We start from the raw sequence: 16,700 nt of genomic DNA, 5'->3' as shown, positions 1-16,700 counted from the left end.
CCAAACGCCGTTGCTAGGCACACTCGTTGGAAGCATCGAGAAAGTTCCAAACGCCGTTGCTAGGCAGTTTCTGCCTGGAGTTTTGATTACTAATACAATGTATGTACCATTGCATCGGCACCTCCGAGGCAACATCACACGTGGCTCGGCCCGCTCTCGAGGCCGCATGCCGCCACAACCACATTTCTCGGAAAACACATACAACCACTCCAGACCTCCGTTAGATAAAACATCCATCCCGTGACCGTGGCTACGTTCAGCGACCGATTGTCACCTCAAACCCAATCTCGCTTATTACAAATCTTAAGCAATTACAACTATAATAAAATCTAGGCTAAGGTACTAGAGGATGTTCCCAAAATTTCCAAGGAAAGGCTTCGGCTTTCCTTTCATCTCCGACACGGCCATCCTGACTATCACACGTCCTCGGGTGTACCTTCGTCAACAAAACAAAAGGAAACAAGATTAGTATCATTGTGATTAGCATTCAAAGTGCCAGTTGCATTCTGCGTGCTTTCAGTCGGGTCGTAATGACATGACGGACCATTCTCGATTTCACACCCAAATGGGTCTCATCCTTCGAATCGCACATACTCTCAAAGTTCGTTACATAACCAGCTTCGTAACACGATCGCTGTCAACACTAGACCGCCTCCAGCCTCGTGACATTGTCACTGCCGGTACTAGACCGCCTCCAGCCTCGTGACATCGTCGCTGTCGGTACTAGACCAGCTCCAAATCCGTGACATTGTCGCTGTCGGTACTAGACCAGCTCTAACCTCGTGACATTGTCGCTGTCGGTACTAAACCGGCTCCCAGCTTCGTGACATTTTCGCTGTCGGTACTAAACCGGCTCCCAGCTTCGTGACATCGTCGCTGTCGGTACTAAACCGGCTCCCAGCTTCGTGACATCGTCACTTCCAGTGCCTGACCGCACTGAACTCCATCCCATGGCCGCACCTGGGCTCATATAATTCTACGATCCTCTGGGATCGGGGTACTCACATCGCCATGGTCACTGTTCTCGTCATCACAACAGACATCCAACTCCGCAGGAATGCAACTATCCGGCATTTTCCTTAACCTGTCATGACTGTACTTGTATGACCTTTTCCCATCCAGTGTTTTCAAGGTATATCGGTCTCCTTCGAGGACCTCCGATATTACAAATGGACCCCTGAATTTTGGATCCAATTTTGTCTGGTTCCTTTCTTCATTTTGGCGTAGTACCAAATCACCGGGATTAAACCTAACTACTTTAGCTTTGGTTTTATCGAATCTCTCTTTGTCATACCTAGCACTAGTTTCCATCTCTTTTATTGCCTGTTGTCTTACACTGGAGATATCTATTTCTTTTTCCTCGATGTTATCAGGTAGTAATAAGTCATACGGTCTTGCTGCTCTACCAATCAATAACTCTAAAGGACTCGATTTGATGGTGCAATTCAAAGCCAATTGCATCTCCCCGATCGCGTCTTGCCATGAACGCCCGGTCGTTTCTACCGTTGTGAACATATTTTTTAACGTGCTCATAACACGTTCTACTTGGCCATTGGCCCTACTTGCACCGGTCGCGATCAAATGAACTTTGATTTGTTTGCTTGCACAGAATTCTTGAAATTCCCGGCCCGTGAAACATCTACCCTGATCTGCTATTACCCGACAGGGACTACCGAACAAAAACACGGCGGACTTAAGTGCCTTGATAACGCTAAGCAAATCCAATTTGCGTGTGTGATGTAAGTGCACGAATTTCGTAAAGGCATCGATCAAGACGACGACATACTCTTTCGAGTCATTCTTGCCACTCAGCTTGCCCGTTATGTCCATGTGCACCGTATGCCACGGTATGCCGGTCTTAGGTATAGGATGCAGTTCAGCCCGTATTTTACCTGAACTAGCCTTCGAAACTCTACAAGCATGGCAGTTCTCGACAAATTTGCGAACGTACTTCGCCATTCCCTCGAACCAATAATACTCATAGAGCTTCTCGAGCGTTTTATCCCATCCTAAGTGCATAATTGACTGATGCACATGGTTGATGACGGACCATCTAAAACCTCTCGGAACAATGGGTAAGCAAAGGGTTCTGCCCTTTCGTTGTATTTTACGGTAAAGTGTACCGGATCGCAGTTCGTAGGTATTCGCGATATCTTCCGCGAGCTCTTCGTTCTGCAACTTATTAACGATTTCGGAGATTTGCGGATCGCGACGTTGTTCCGCTAATAGCCAATCCTCGGAGATCTCGGCCAGATTAATCTCTTTCTCTGCGACCTTGTCTATCATACGGCGATTCAAGTCTACGGGGTTTCGCGAAAAGAAATCTACGTGGGCCATTCGTTTACCCTCTCGATACATGATGTCAAAATCGAATGTTTGCAAGTAAGCCCACCACCTATAAACCCGGTCGTTTAAGTTTACTTTGTTGCTGGAGGCTTTCAAAGAATTACAGTCGGTAACTACTAAGAATTTCCGTCCATGTAAGTAGTGTCGGAAATGCTTGACGGCGCTTACTACTGCTAGTGTCTCCAGTTCGTACGAATGATACCTAGATTCCGCGGGACTGGTCCTTTTACTATAATATTCGATGACTCTGTTTTCCTTTTCGACTTTATGCATTAAAATAGCTCCATACCCCTCCGAACTAGCGTCGGTATGTAGCTCTATGGGACGACTGGGATCAAATATCATTAACACCGGCGCGTCGGTCAGAACGGAAATTATCTGTTGTCTTATCTTTTCGTGCCTGTCCGTCCAAGTTATGTGCTTGTTACTAGAAGTGAGTGCGTACAAGGGTTTCATCACTTGTGAAAATTTAGGAATAAATTTTCGGAAGTAAGAGGCCAAACCTATAAACTGCCTAAGCTGTGTGACGGTCGACGGTGCAGGTAAAGAATTCAAAGCTTGTATTTTTCCCGGGTTTGGACGAACTTCTCCGTTACGAATTACATATCCCAAATAAAGTACCGACGTTTTCAGAAAAGAACATTTAGCGAAATTGAAAGAAAATCCGGCGTATACGAGAGTGTTTAGTACAGTGTGCAACCTTTCTAGAGCTTGATCTATTGAGTCGGCGATTATTAGAACGTCGTCCAAATAAACAACGACATACGAATAAGCGAGGTCGCCTAAGGCCTTGAAAATGGCTCTCTGGAAAACGGCTGGTGCATTTTTCAACCCAAACGGCATCGTCACGTATTCGTATTGACCGTCGGGGGTAACGAACGCAGTATATTCCGTCGAGTTAGGATGAATGGGAATCTGATGAAATCCGCTAGCCATGTCCAGGCTAATGAAGTATCTCGCACTCTGCAATCTCGCGATTTGGTCAGCAATAAGAGGTAAGGGATACCGATCCGCGACCGTATTTTTATTCAGCGCTCGAAAGTCTACACACAATCTGTCTGAGCCGTCCTTCTTCTTCACGAGTATCATAGGGCTCGCGAACGGCGAATTACTAGGTTTTACGATTTGTGCTTTCATTAATTCGTCTATTCTCTCGCGTACTATTCTTCGCTCTTCCTCGCTAAGCCTGTAAGGGCTTCTCTGCACGGTGACGTTGGGATCAATTAGCCGTATTTCCAACTGACCCGTACTGACGCGAGTACGCGGGAAACCCGTAATGAATGATTCTTTAAATTTTTCGAGAACAGAGATTAATCGATCTTTGTCGTTACCGATCACATCAGTGTCAACCTCGTTAATGTTGACCGCATCTTCCGCGACTTTACCACAAGCGTTAACGACCTTTGTTTTACAAATAACGAGGCTATTTTGCGTGATATTTACGTCGAATCCCTGGCTCAAAATCTCGCGACCAATCATGATGTCGTATTTTAGGTAATCGTCGGCAAAGACATGAAAAACTATCTCCAATGTAAGACCGTTAATACAAACAGTGGACAAAATCTGAAGTGTACTCTTAATACAAGTATTCCCGATTCCCCGCATCACTACCACATCGGTTATTCTTTTACCCGAAAATTTCGAGGCTAGGGACTCTTTGATTAACGAACACTCGGCCCCAGAATCAAAGTAAAATGGATACGACTCACCCAGATGGCTTAATCTACCAGCCGGAGCTTCCACTACACAGGAGTCGATCCGGCGTTCGTCAATGGAATCGTAGTTTCTTTTCCGCGATGATGGGCAATTAGGCGCGATATGTCCCTCCTCGTGGCATTTGAAGCAGGTCACCTTCGACGATGCGGCTGGTCGTTTTTCCTTCGGGTTTCGTATATCCTGCTCCTTCCCCGTTTGTATTTGCAGGCGACACTCCGTTCTCCTATGTCCGAGAGCACCACAGCGGTAGCACTTAATCCGAGGAACTGATAGCCTGCTTCGTTTAGCTTCAGGTTCCGTTAGTGAATTTCTTGGCGAAAATGTCGGCTGATCGTTGTAAGGGAGAATCCTCATTTCATCATGAAATTGGTCCTCCGTCCTGATATTATTCGCGAGCGTTAGTCGCCGAAAGCGTCGATCTTGTGAACTCAGCATGTAAAGGGCGAAGGCATTGATCACTTCGGGCATCGTTAGATCTTGCAACTTCATCTGCAGCATGGAGCGGAGGCGACTACCGTACGTTCCCGGGGATTCAGTCTCCGACGGTCGTTCTCTGGATATCCTTATTAACGCCGAAGCGGCTGTCTCTCTGCCACCAAAATGCGAAAGAAATTGTTCCTTAAACGTTGGCCAGGTAAGCTTTCCACCGCGCACCATTTGTGAAAGCCAATGCGCAGCAGGACCCCTTAGGGCGCGATTTAGAGCGGAAAGTAACGCACTATCTTGCATCGGGTGGTCTTTCAAAATCAAATCAGCATGAGAGCACCACGCGGATGGATCGGCGCCCGCACCTTCGGGGTCAAAACGTGGTAACGTTACATCCTTAGATTCCGTACTCGGTCTTTGCACCTCCGGTTTGTGCGCTAGCGTCTGAATTAACTCGCGCATAAGGACCATTTGCTCTTGTAGCACTTTAAACGGTTCTGATCCCACTTCTGATGTCGGGTCACGATTCGAATTTTGGGCGCGCGACGACTCTTCATGTGGACTAGCCATCGTTTCACAAAGCCGAGATTTTATTTACACGTATATACAGGTCTATCACTAAGCTTAACAAATAATAAGTACAACTAATAATAAGTCTAACAAACACTAAGCCTAATGAATAATACGATCTACGAATAATTAAATTAAATAATACTATTAGCAATGTTTGAGTTCAAACGAATCCACGGTCACCGGGATAACTCCTTACTAAGCGAAACTAACTTAGACGCAAATGCGATCGTCGAAAATGCTCGATGTATCACTCTCCAAGGCAGTCGCAAGAATGCCAGCCTCGTGGAGATTTTTCTCCCTGTACGATTGCATTTTGTTTTCTATACCCGTTTGGAAGCATCGAGAAGGTTCCAAACGCCGTTGCTAGGCACACTCGTTGGAAGCATCGAGAAAGTTCCAAACGCCGTTGCTAGGCAGTTTCTGCCTGGAGTTTTGATTACTAATACAATGTATGTACCATTGCATCGGCACCTCCGAGGCAACATCACACGTGGCTCGGCCCGCTCTCGAGGCCGCATGCCGCCACAACCACATTTCTCGGAAAACACATACAACCACTCCAGACCTCCGTTAGATAAAACATCCATCCCGTGACCGTGGCTACGTTCAGCGACCGATTGTCACCTCGAACCCAATCTCGCTTATTACAAATCTTAAGCAATTACAACTATAATAAAATCTAGGCTAAGGTACTAGAGGATGTTCCCAAAATTTCCAAGGAAAGGCTTCGGCTTTCCTTTCATCTCCGACATATATATATATATATATATATATATATATATATATATATATATATATATATATATATATATATATGTCGGAGATGAAAGAACACCGGAGTCTGTAATTGAACAATTGTAGTTATTCAATCCGATTGTAATTGTTCGAGAGTTGTGATAATGAGCTTGGGCTCGAGGCGACAGTCAGTCGCCGAACGTAGCCGCGGTCGCGGGATGAACGCTTTGTCTAACAAAGGTATGGAGTAATTCTATAGCTCTCCTTAAAGGAAATATTCGTGGCGACACGCGACAGTAAACATTCCAACGGTTTCTGTCCCGTGGCTCGCCACACGCAGACCCTATTCTTCGAGTAAGATGATTGCCAGATGTCGATGCGTCTCCGCAGTACATGTTCGGCTAGCCCGAGGGCCCGTTATAAATCTTAAGATTTAGTTAACTAAAGTCCTTCAAACAGACAAACAGTCTTTGTCCCAACTACGGGAAGATAGGGGAGACATATTTTTCAACGAGCGGCGTCTCCCACTAGCAACTTTCCCTCGAAGGCGGCTAGCATCTTTTTCTAACCGCCGATATGGAGATTGACCAATTAGCAGCAACGTCAATTTCCCTTACTTTCTGAACGAAGGCTTTTCTCAACGAATCCGATGATCTCGTATCCTTAGACACACCCCATTATAGTTTTCCTCTGTGGCATCATCGGGACGGGAAAGGCATTCTCGTTCGCGATCTCACTGATGAAAGGGGTAACCCTTTACGACCAGTGAATATCATGCATCCGACTTAGATTTTGTGAGTACGTTCATCTATCATCCCGTCGACCGCGGATTCGTTATTGAACCTAGGATCATTGTCATTAGTTTCTCGAGTGCCTAACTACCACGGTTACTTGTCCGGCTCTATAATAATCGTATTTGCACTAGTCAATGTATTCTCTATTGCATAACGACAACGTGTAACCCAAACGAAGATTCGTTTCACGCCCCTAACCCTAATTCTAATGTCCGCTCCGACATATATATATTTTAAATATGATATCTATTTTATGTTTGTTAAATATATGTATTTTAATTCTATATTTCCTCCTTTTTAATTGATTATATATATATATATATATATATATATATATATATATATTTTTTTACATTTGTAGTTGCGCACATATTTTATTAAAGAAAAGTGTTAACAATATGTTTTCATGATTTATTTCTCGCGCCTGACTTCCATTAATCCTTAATATTCCTGTCGCCGTGACGCGTGTAAATCTAACATGGCTGCTCATAAATGTCATCAACAAAGTTATAGTAACGGGTCTTTAAATTTTGTTTAATATCGAAGTAATTGTCTGCCGCTCGTTTTCCTTACTCTACCGCAATTAGGCATTTACTTATTAATATTGCTTTAAAGTATTGTTCGTGTGAATATACGCATATATATACATTTTATGTTGTGTGTTTGTAATTCTTCGATTGCGTTATTTATTGTTTTGAGTAGTTTATTTTATGGAGTATTCGATAATATAAAACATACGCGCACACATGCATATATATATATATACGTATTCATATGCATATTTTCTTGGCGGTGTAGTATTCATACGAAATGAAATGTCGATTATTTATTTATCCTTTACCGGAATGTAGGCTAGTTTTAAGTATGTATCTTAGATTATCGGTTTGATAGAATTCGCACACATATATATATTTCTGACAACGTAACCTTCATTTTCTAATAATAATACGATATTGTATGTTTTATGTATTCGTTAAACTATTAGTTTTCGACATCATGTATACTTATATTTTATAATTTGATAATTTTGTATTTATTGCATAGTGTTGGAAGCACTGCCTCTAATATTCACTAGGTTATTACATGTTCGGCATATATGTTTTATACTTATATGTAACTCTCCAAATTGATTGATTGAAATATATTTATATATATATATTCCTGGCGTTTCAATTATTTCACCCTTTTGTAGTTATTCTTATTTCCTGTTTTATTTAGAATTGTTTGTATTATGTATTTTATTTATTGGTTGGATCTGTTAATCGCCCTCGTTTGTCAATCCTTCCTTTCGTTTCGTGATGCCGCGTGTTCGTTTGTGCATTCAAATCCTTACTCGCGTGTTTTGTATAGAATGGTTCCTTGTTCTTGTTACGGCGCGTGCGGAGCGCGGGACGTGACACCCCCGCCCTTGGAAATTTCCATAGGAAATTTGACTGATGGTATCTCTGAGTTCGCTCGAGGCGGACGCAGGTGTCGTTGGTAGTTGAATGACTACCGGTGTTATCGATATCCCTTGAGGTTGTGCTGTTTGATCATCGATATTTCGTCTTCTTTTGAGGTATAGTAGCGGGTGGGTGACTGGGCCGTATATTGCTCCACATCCGTAAGTTTCACGTAGCTGGTATCCGTGTCCGGCTACATCTATTATTGTCTTGATTAATTTAAATATTGTGAGTATTCCAAATATTGCTGCACTGACAGTTCCAAATTCCATAAAACCTGTCCATAAACCTGATACGGCAATTTTCGCTATTGTCGTTAATGTGTTTTTGTCCATCATTCCCAGGATGTTTACTGTTCCAGGGACGATTGTTTTTCCTGTTGCTCCTCTGGCCAATGTGTTCAAGACTGCAGATTTTTCTGCCGGGAACATGACGTGGTCCAGTAGTGCATCGAAGTCTTTTGGGTATATATTCTGCTCGTGGCCAATGACGATGGTGCTGAGTATCGCCACGTTTGGCGCACGTCCGGGTGGAGTTCCTTTACTTGTACTGGAATTTTTTTTTTTTTATTTATTTATTTGTTGAAATTACAATCAATTCTCGCGTTGAGAATTTTCAGTAATTTTTCTGGCGTGACGCAGTGACATGGCTGTTTATTTACAATAAGTTAATACTTATTATAGATAGGTATAATTTATGAGTATTATAAGTAAGTGCATATGCTTAATTTGGATAATTAAATGAATCTAACGTTTAGGTCTAGCGGGTAGTGCCTCTTCAGCCTGCGAATCTGGTCCGTCGTATCGAGTAGTCCAGTGATTAGGGGGTTTCGGTGTTTGTTGATTCGTTTGTTATATCTGTCGCTATATTTTGCTATTTCCTCTTTGACGGTGGGTATCTTGAGGTCGCGATGGATGGTTTTGTTGGTAACATACCAAGGTGCGTCTATTAAGGCTCTTAGCGTTTTCGATTGGAATCGTTGGAGTATTTCAATGTTGGAGTTACTTGCTGTTCCCCATAGTTGGATTCCGTAGGTCCAGACAGGTTTTATTACGGTCTTGTAGAGGGTAATTTTATTCTGTATGGTTAGTTTGGAACGTCGGCCCGTGAGCCAATAGAGTTTTTTTAGTTTGTCCTTTAGTTGCTTCGTTTTATCTGAGATGTGTGTCTTCCACGTTAGTCTCCTGTCCAGGGTCATGCCCAGATATCGGACTGTGTCCCTGCTAGGAACTGTTGCATTGTTGATGGTGACCTGGGGGCAGGTTTGTTTTCGGAGCGTGAAGGTTACATGTGAGGATTTCTTTTCGTTGACTTTGAAGCCCCATTTGTGAAACCACTTTTCCATGGAGTCGAGACTTCGCTGGAGAGTGGATGAGGCTATTACCGGGTCTGCGTGGGTAGCTAATAGCGCTGTGTCGTCTGCAAATGTCGCTATTGTTATATTGTTTGATATAGGTAGGTCGGCAGTGTAGATGGAGTACAGTAGGGGTCCGAGGACACTACCTTGGGGTATGCCGGCTTCTATTGGGAATGTTGCGGAAGTGGCGTCTAGGCATTTAACCATGAATTGTCTATTGGTTAGGTAAGATTTTAGGATGGAGTAGTAGGGGTGAGGTAGGATCTTTTTAAGCTTGTATAGTAGCCCTTCATGCCATACTTTGTCGAATGCCTGTTGGATGTCTAGGAAAACCGCTGAGCAATATTTTTTCTTTTCGAGTGTTTGGCTGATCGTATGAGTTAAGCGGTGGATGTGCTCTACTGTAGAATGATGTTTTCGGAAGCCGAATTGGTGATCTGGGAGTGTTTTCAAGTTCTCTAGGATTGGAAGGAGTCGGTTCGTGAGCATCTTCTCGAATAGTTTGGACAGGGTAGGTAAAAGACTGATTGGGCGATAGGAGCTGGTTTCGTATATCGGTTTACCGGGTTTAGGGATGAGGGTAATCAATGAGATTTTCCGGGCCTTAGGATAGTGTTCCAGGCGAAGGATAGCATTAAAAATCGATGTGATGAGTGCTATCCCTTTTGTGGGAAGTTCCTTGATTGCTTTATTGCCTATTAGGTCGTGTCCTGCTGCTTTCTTGGGGTTTAGGCGACTGATTGTTTCTATAGTCTCTGCAGAGGAGAAGGGTTCGATAGGAGGGGACATTTGGAAGGGCGTGTGCAGGTATTCAGTAACGTCCGCGGCGGCTTTGGGGGAATGGGGTTTGAATACTTTTGACAAGTGTTTAGCAAACAGGTCGGCTTTTTCTATAGGGCTTCGCGCCCATCCACCTTGCGGACGGCGGATAGGTGGGATTATTTGTGGGGGGCGTGTGAGTTTCCTGGAGGCCTTCCATAGTGAGTAGTTGGAGTCGGCTGTGGGGGATAAGCTGGCGAGGTATTTATGGAAACAGTCGTTTTTATAGTTTTTTAAGGTTCTGGATAGCTTTCTAGTTGCGTTGTTTAGTTTGCGTTTGTCATCCGGTGTTCTATGGGTCTGCCATACTCTTCTTAGTCTACGTTTTTCTGCTATTTCTTTTAGTATGTATTGGGGATATTCTTGTTTGCTGTTAGATGGCTTTGTCGATGTGGAGAGGCGGATTGCGTTTATTATGCTCGTGTTTAAGTATTCCGTGGCTGCTTCGATTTCTTCCTTTGTTTTTAGTGGGGTGAAGGCTGAGGTTGAGTGTGTAAAGACTTCTCTGAAGAGCTGCCAGTTGGTGTGTTGGTTGTGAATGGAGCCATTAGGTGTATTCTCGATGATTGTTGAACTGACTGTTGCTATCACGGGAGAATGATCAGAGGAGAGATCAGCCGAGGAGTTGATCTGGACGTGTCTTGATGGGATATTTTTAGTTATGAAGAAGTCGAGAAGGTCGGGTATTTTGTTGGTGTCAGTGGGCCAGTAGGTGGGTTCGTATGTGGTGAGGTAGTTGAGGTTGTTGTTTATTATGCTGTTTAAGAGGTTTTTGCCTCTTGCTGTAACCAGTCTGCTGCCCCATTGGATGTGCTTGGCGTTATAGTCTCCTCCAACTATGAATCTATTGCCCAGGGTGTCCAGGGAGTTATCAAAGTCTTCTTTGGCGATGGAGTGTCTGGGAGGGCAGTATACTGCTGAGGTGGTGATTGAGCCATGACAGTCTTCTATTGCTACGTTTGTTGCTTGGAGGTAGTCTTTCTGGAATGATGGAAGTTCGTAGTGCTTAATACTTGCTTTGATTATTATTCCGGTGCCACCGCGGGCCTTTCCGCTGGGGTGTTGGGTATGGTAGAATTTATAACCATTTATTTTCAGGTAGCTCTTGTCGGTGAAGTGGGTTTCCGATACGAGCATTACGTCGATTTGCTGGTGTTTTAAGAAGAGTTCTAGTTCAAGTTTGTGTTGCGCTAGACCGTTGGCGTTCCACACTGCTATGCGCCTTGGTTTTATTTTGAGTCGGGGCGTGCTAATTTTTCCACGATGAGTGTTAGTAGCGATAGCAAGTGATTTATTTGTATTAATTAGAAATCTAAATCAGTATTACATACACAATAATATCAATTCAGTTTATTTCCCCTCAGATTAAATTCAAACTCAAACGAAAAAAAAAATTTTCAGTAAAATTTAAACTTAAGATTTGATCGATTTAAACAAACAAATTGATACGTAACATTACACTACAAATGCAAAGAACTACCGTTTAAGCGCCGAAACAAGCAAAATAGCTCGCAAATCGCGAAGATTTCATCGATTTTGACGAAAACTGTCATTTCCTTCTCGTTGGAGATATATCGACGTTTAAGCGCTCGCTGAACTCCATTTTACACTGCAAATGCAATGCACTTGTAACGTCAATTCATATCAGAGACCAGGCCACACACCACGGACAGGATGGCACCCAGATGTCTGCATATCCTTGGAGCGCACCCTCAATAGTCTTAAGTGCCCACCAGGGGGGCCTTGGCATTTTTATAGTTAAGGTCCTTCGGACCAAGCGAGTATTTCCTGTCTTAAATTTCCCTTTACGTTTATTGTCTACCACGTGTTAGCTTAGAAAGTTGGTTTCCTCCACATCTGGTATGTTCCGTTGGCAACTTTCTCGCGAGGGCGGCTAAAACCCTTCCTGGTCCACCAACCGTCCTATTATCCAATCGGAGATGGTGTCTACTGCCCTCACTTCCTTAACCAAAATTGTCATCAACAAATCCGATAGTCCCGTGTCCTTAGACACACCCACCCCTAGCTTTCCTCAGACACAGTATCGTCAGTAAAACTGCACTTATTCTGTATCCTTAGGATAGTCAACATATCTATCCCGGTCTCTACTCTTATAAGTCGCGTAGTTAATGTATTGTTGTAACCAAGTCTTACATAACGTGGTTGGAGTAAATTGTGATTTATGTTAATTCAGTGCGTGTAACATTGTGATTGGTGAATTCATAATAAAGGTTGATTAAAACCAAGTAAATAGTGGTGTTACGACTCAACTATATTTTATTTTTCACCCACCAACCCAAAAATTACGTGACACACTACCGTTTAAGCCTCGAAACAAGCAAAATAGCTCGCAAATCGCAAAGATTTCGTCGATTTTGACGAAAACTAACTGTCATTTCCTTCCCGTTGGAGATATTTCGACGTTTAAGCGCTCGTTGAACTCCATTTTACACTGCAAATGCAATGCACTACCGCTTAAGCGTCGAAACAAGCAAAATAGCTCCCAAATCGCGAAGATTTCGTCGATTTCGATGAAATCTAGCTGTCATTTCCTTCCCGTTGGAGATATCTTGAAGTTTAAGCGCTCTTTGAACACTATTTTACACTGCAAATGCAATGCACTACCGTTTAAGCGTCGAAACAAGCAAAATAGCACGCAAATCGCGAAGATTTCGTCGATTTCGATGAAATCTAGCCGTCATTTCCTTCCCGTTGGAGATATTTCGACGTTTAAGAGCTCGTTGAACTACACTTTACACTGCAAATGCAATGCACTAACGTTTAAGCGTCGAAACAAGCCCAACAGCTCGCAAATCGCAATGATTTTGTTGATTTTGACGAAAACTAGTCGACATTCCCTTCCCGTTGGAGGTATTTCGACATTTAAGAGCTCATTTCACTCCATTTGACACGACAAAGATAATGCACTCCGGTTTCAGCGTCGAAACAAGCCCAACAGCCGGAAAATCGCGATGATTTCGTCGATTTTGACGAAAACTAACCGTCATTTCCCTCCCGTTGGATATATTTCGACCTTTAAGCGGTCATTTCGCTCCATTTTACACGACAAATATAATACCCACAGGTTTCAGCGTCGAGACAAGCCCAACAGCTCGCAAATCGCGATGATTTCGTCGATTTTGACGAAAACTAGCCGTCATTTCCCTCCCGTTGGAGATATTTCGACGTTTAAGCGCACGTTTCACTCTATTTTACACGCCAAATGTAATGCAGGCGCGATTCAGCATCGAAACAAAGCCCAACAGCTCGCAAATCGCGATGATTTCGTCGATATTGACGAAAACTAGTCGTTATTTCTATCGCGATGGAGATATTTCGACGTTCAAGCGCTCTATTCACTCCACTTGACACGCCAAATGTAAGGCACACCGGTTTCGGCTTCGAAACAGGCCCGACAGCTCGCAAATCGCGATGATTTCTTCGACTTTGACGAAAACTAGTAGTCATTTCCCTCCCGTTGGAGATATTTCGACGTTTAAGAGCTCATTTCACTCCATTTGACACGCCAAAAGTAATGCACTCCGGTTTCAGCGTCGAAACAAGCCCAACAGCCGGAAAATCGCGATGATTTCGTCGATTTTGACGAAAACTAGTAAGTTATTTCCTTCCCGTTGGAGATATTTCGACGTTTAGGCGCTCAGTTCACTCCACTTGACACGTCATAAGTAGTGCACGCCGGTTTCAGCGTCGAAACAAGCCCAACAGCCGGCAAATCGCGATGATTTCGACGATTTTGACGAAAATTAGTCGCTACTTCTTTCCCGTTGGAGATATTTCGACGTTTAAGCGCTCATTTCTCTCCATTTTACACGGCAAATGTAATGCACACTGGTTTCAGCGTCGAAACAAGCAGAACAGCTCGCAAATCGCGATGATTTCGTCGATTTTGACGAAAATTAGTCGCTACTTCTTTCCCGTTGGAGATATTTCGGCGTTTAAGCGCTCGTTGAACTCCATTTTATACTGCAAATGCAATGCACTACCGTTTAAGCCTCGAAACAAGCAAAATAGCTCGCAAATCGCAAAGATTTCGTCGATTTTGACGAAAACTAACTGTCATTTCCTTCCCGTTGGAGATATTTCGACGTTTAAACGCTCGTTGAACTCCATTTTACACTGCAAATGCAATGCACTACCGCTTAAGCGTCGAAACAAGCAAAATAGCTCGCAAATCGCGAAGATTTCGTCGATTTCGATGAAATCTAGCTGTCATTTCCTTCCCGTTGGAGATATCTTGAAGATTAAGCGCTCTTTGAACACTATTTTACACTGCAAATGCAATGCACTACCGTTTAAGCGTCGAAACAAGCAAAATAGCACGCAAATCGCGAAGATTTCGTCGATTTCGATGAAATCTAGCCGTCATTTCCTTCCCGTTGGAGATATTTCGACGTTTAAGAGCTCGTTGAACTACATTTTACACTGCAAATGCAATGCACTATCGTTTAAGCGTCGAAACAAGCCCAACAGCTCGCAAATCGCAATGATTTTGTTGATTTTGACGAAAACTAGTCGACATTCCCTTCCCGTTGGAGGTATTTCGACATTTAAGAGCTCATTTCACTCCATTTGACACGACAAAGATAATGCACTCCGGTTTCAGCGTCGAAACAAGCCCAACAGCCGGAAAATCGCGATGATTTCGTCGATTTTGACGAAAACTAGCCGTCATTTCCCTCCCGTTGGAGATATTTCGACCTTTAAGCGGACATTTCGCTCCATTTTACACGACAAATACAATACCCACAGGTTTCAGCGTCGAGACAAGTCCAACAGCTCGCAAATCGCGATGACTTCGTCGATTTTGACGAAAACTAGTAGTTATTTCCTTCCCGTTGGAGATATTTCGACGTTTAGGCGCTCAGTTCACTCCACTTGACACGTCATAAGTAGTGCACGCCGGTTTCAGCGTCGAAACAAGCCCAACTGCCGGCAAATCGCGATGATTTCGACGATTTTGACGAAAATTAGTCGCTACTTCTTTCCCGTTGGAGATATTTCGACGTTTAAGCGCTCATTTCTCTCCATTTTACACGGCAAATGTAATGCACACTGGTTTCAGCGTCGAAACAAGCAGAACAGCTCGCAAATCGCGATGATTTCGTCGATTTTGACGAAAAGTAACTGTCTTTTCCTTCCCTTTGTAGATATTTCGACGTTTGAGCGTTCGTTTCATTTTACACTGCAAATGTAATGCACGCCGGTTCCACCGTCGAAACAAGCCCAACAGCTCGCAAATCGCGATGGTTTTGTCGATTTTGACGAAGAGTAGTCCATATTCCCTTCCCGGTGGAGATATTTCAACGTTTAAGCGCTCCTTTCACTCCATTTGACACGCCAAAGGTAATGCACTCCGGTTTCAGTGTCGAAACAAGCCCAACAGCCGGAAAATCGCGATGATTTCGTCGATTTTGACGAAAATTTGTCGCTACTTCTTTCCCGTTGGAGATATTTCGACGTTTAAGCGCTCATTTCACTCCATTTTACACGGCAAATGTAATGCATACTGGTTTCAGCGTCGAAACAAGCAGAACAGCTCGCAAATTGCGATGATTTCGTCGATTTTGACGAAAATTAGTTGTTATTTCCTCCCCGTTGGAGATATTTCGACGTTTAAGCGCTCATTTCACACCATTTTACACTGCAAATGTGATGCACGCCCGCTTCAGCATCGAAACAAGCTGTCACGTCCCGCGGTACGCACGTGCCGTAACACAAGACGGAACACCGCAAAATACAAATATGGCGAGTGACAATTCGAATATTCAAAGGGAATGAACGATACAACGAAAGTGGGAATTTTTTAATACAAGATTAATCAAATGTTATCAAATATAGAGAATTGGTATACGAGGCAAATAACATATAATAAAGTAAAAATTGGTACTCTAACGAAATAGTAAATATAAAGAGTACAACATAACCTATAATTTCACAATTCGACTAAGGATTAACTATGAAGAACCAATTAACCAAAAGTGACTCGCAAATTAATTAATAAATCACGACATAATACTATATTCAATCAGGATATCGTACAATTCGACAATTTAATCAAATCTCGTAATAACTTCATGAATAATTCAAAGGAAAGGAAAAAGGAATGGAACGATAGGAATACACACCTTTATAACAAAAAGGAAATATCAAGCAATTTAATATACAGCAAATATGGACATACAAAACCACAATAAACAAAATATATCTTATATACAACTAGATATAAAATACATAAAGCACCTAGGCATATTAACACACTTCAATAAACCAGGCACTATTGTGAGAATCCACACACGAAACGTCAAGATTAAAGTAAAAGGGATTCCACGAACAATACACACGAACAAGTAACACAATCGAAACAGACCACAAGAACGATTTCAAGAGACAACGTAGTACGGTAGTATATGGAACAACACTGCTTGTCGAATACTGCAGATAGTGGTAACCTAAAAGGAAAATGGAAAATTG

At 43.0% G+C, this 16,700-nt stretch overlaps 1 protein-coding gene and 2 long non-coding RNA genes across 3 annotated transcripts in view; 2 read left to right on the top strand and 1 right to left on the bottom strand.

Moving 5' to 3' along the window:
• LOC126875504 (uncharacterized) overlaps window positions 1-16,700 on the bottom strand; it is a 258,579-nt gene that overhangs the window by 238,110 nt on the left and 3,769 nt on the right. The gene's annotated exons all lie outside the window — the stretch shown is intronic.
• On the top strand, window positions 12,522-16,678 carry LOC126875548 (uncharacterized). The gene is made up of 2 exons (XR_007693548.1): window positions 12,522-13,433; window positions 15,573-16,678. It is a non-coding gene; the product is annotated as an uncharacterized LOC126875548 (long non-coding RNA).
• Window positions 13,807-15,398, top strand: LOC126875545 (uncharacterized). Its single transcript, XR_007693545.1, has 3 exons — window positions 13,807-13,821; window positions 13,977-15,046; window positions 15,201-15,398. It is a non-coding gene; the product is annotated as an uncharacterized LOC126875545 (long non-coding RNA).

This window comes from Bombus huntii, chromosome 18 (assembly GCF_024542735.1).
Source record: "Bombus huntii isolate Logan2020A chromosome 18, iyBomHunt1.1, whole genome shotgun sequence".
Taxonomy (NCBI): Eukaryota; Metazoa; Arthropoda; class Insecta; order Hymenoptera; family Apidae; genus Bombus; species Bombus huntii.
Note: the sequence above shows the minus strand (reverse complement) of the source record. Positions and strands in the feature narration are given on the sequence as shown.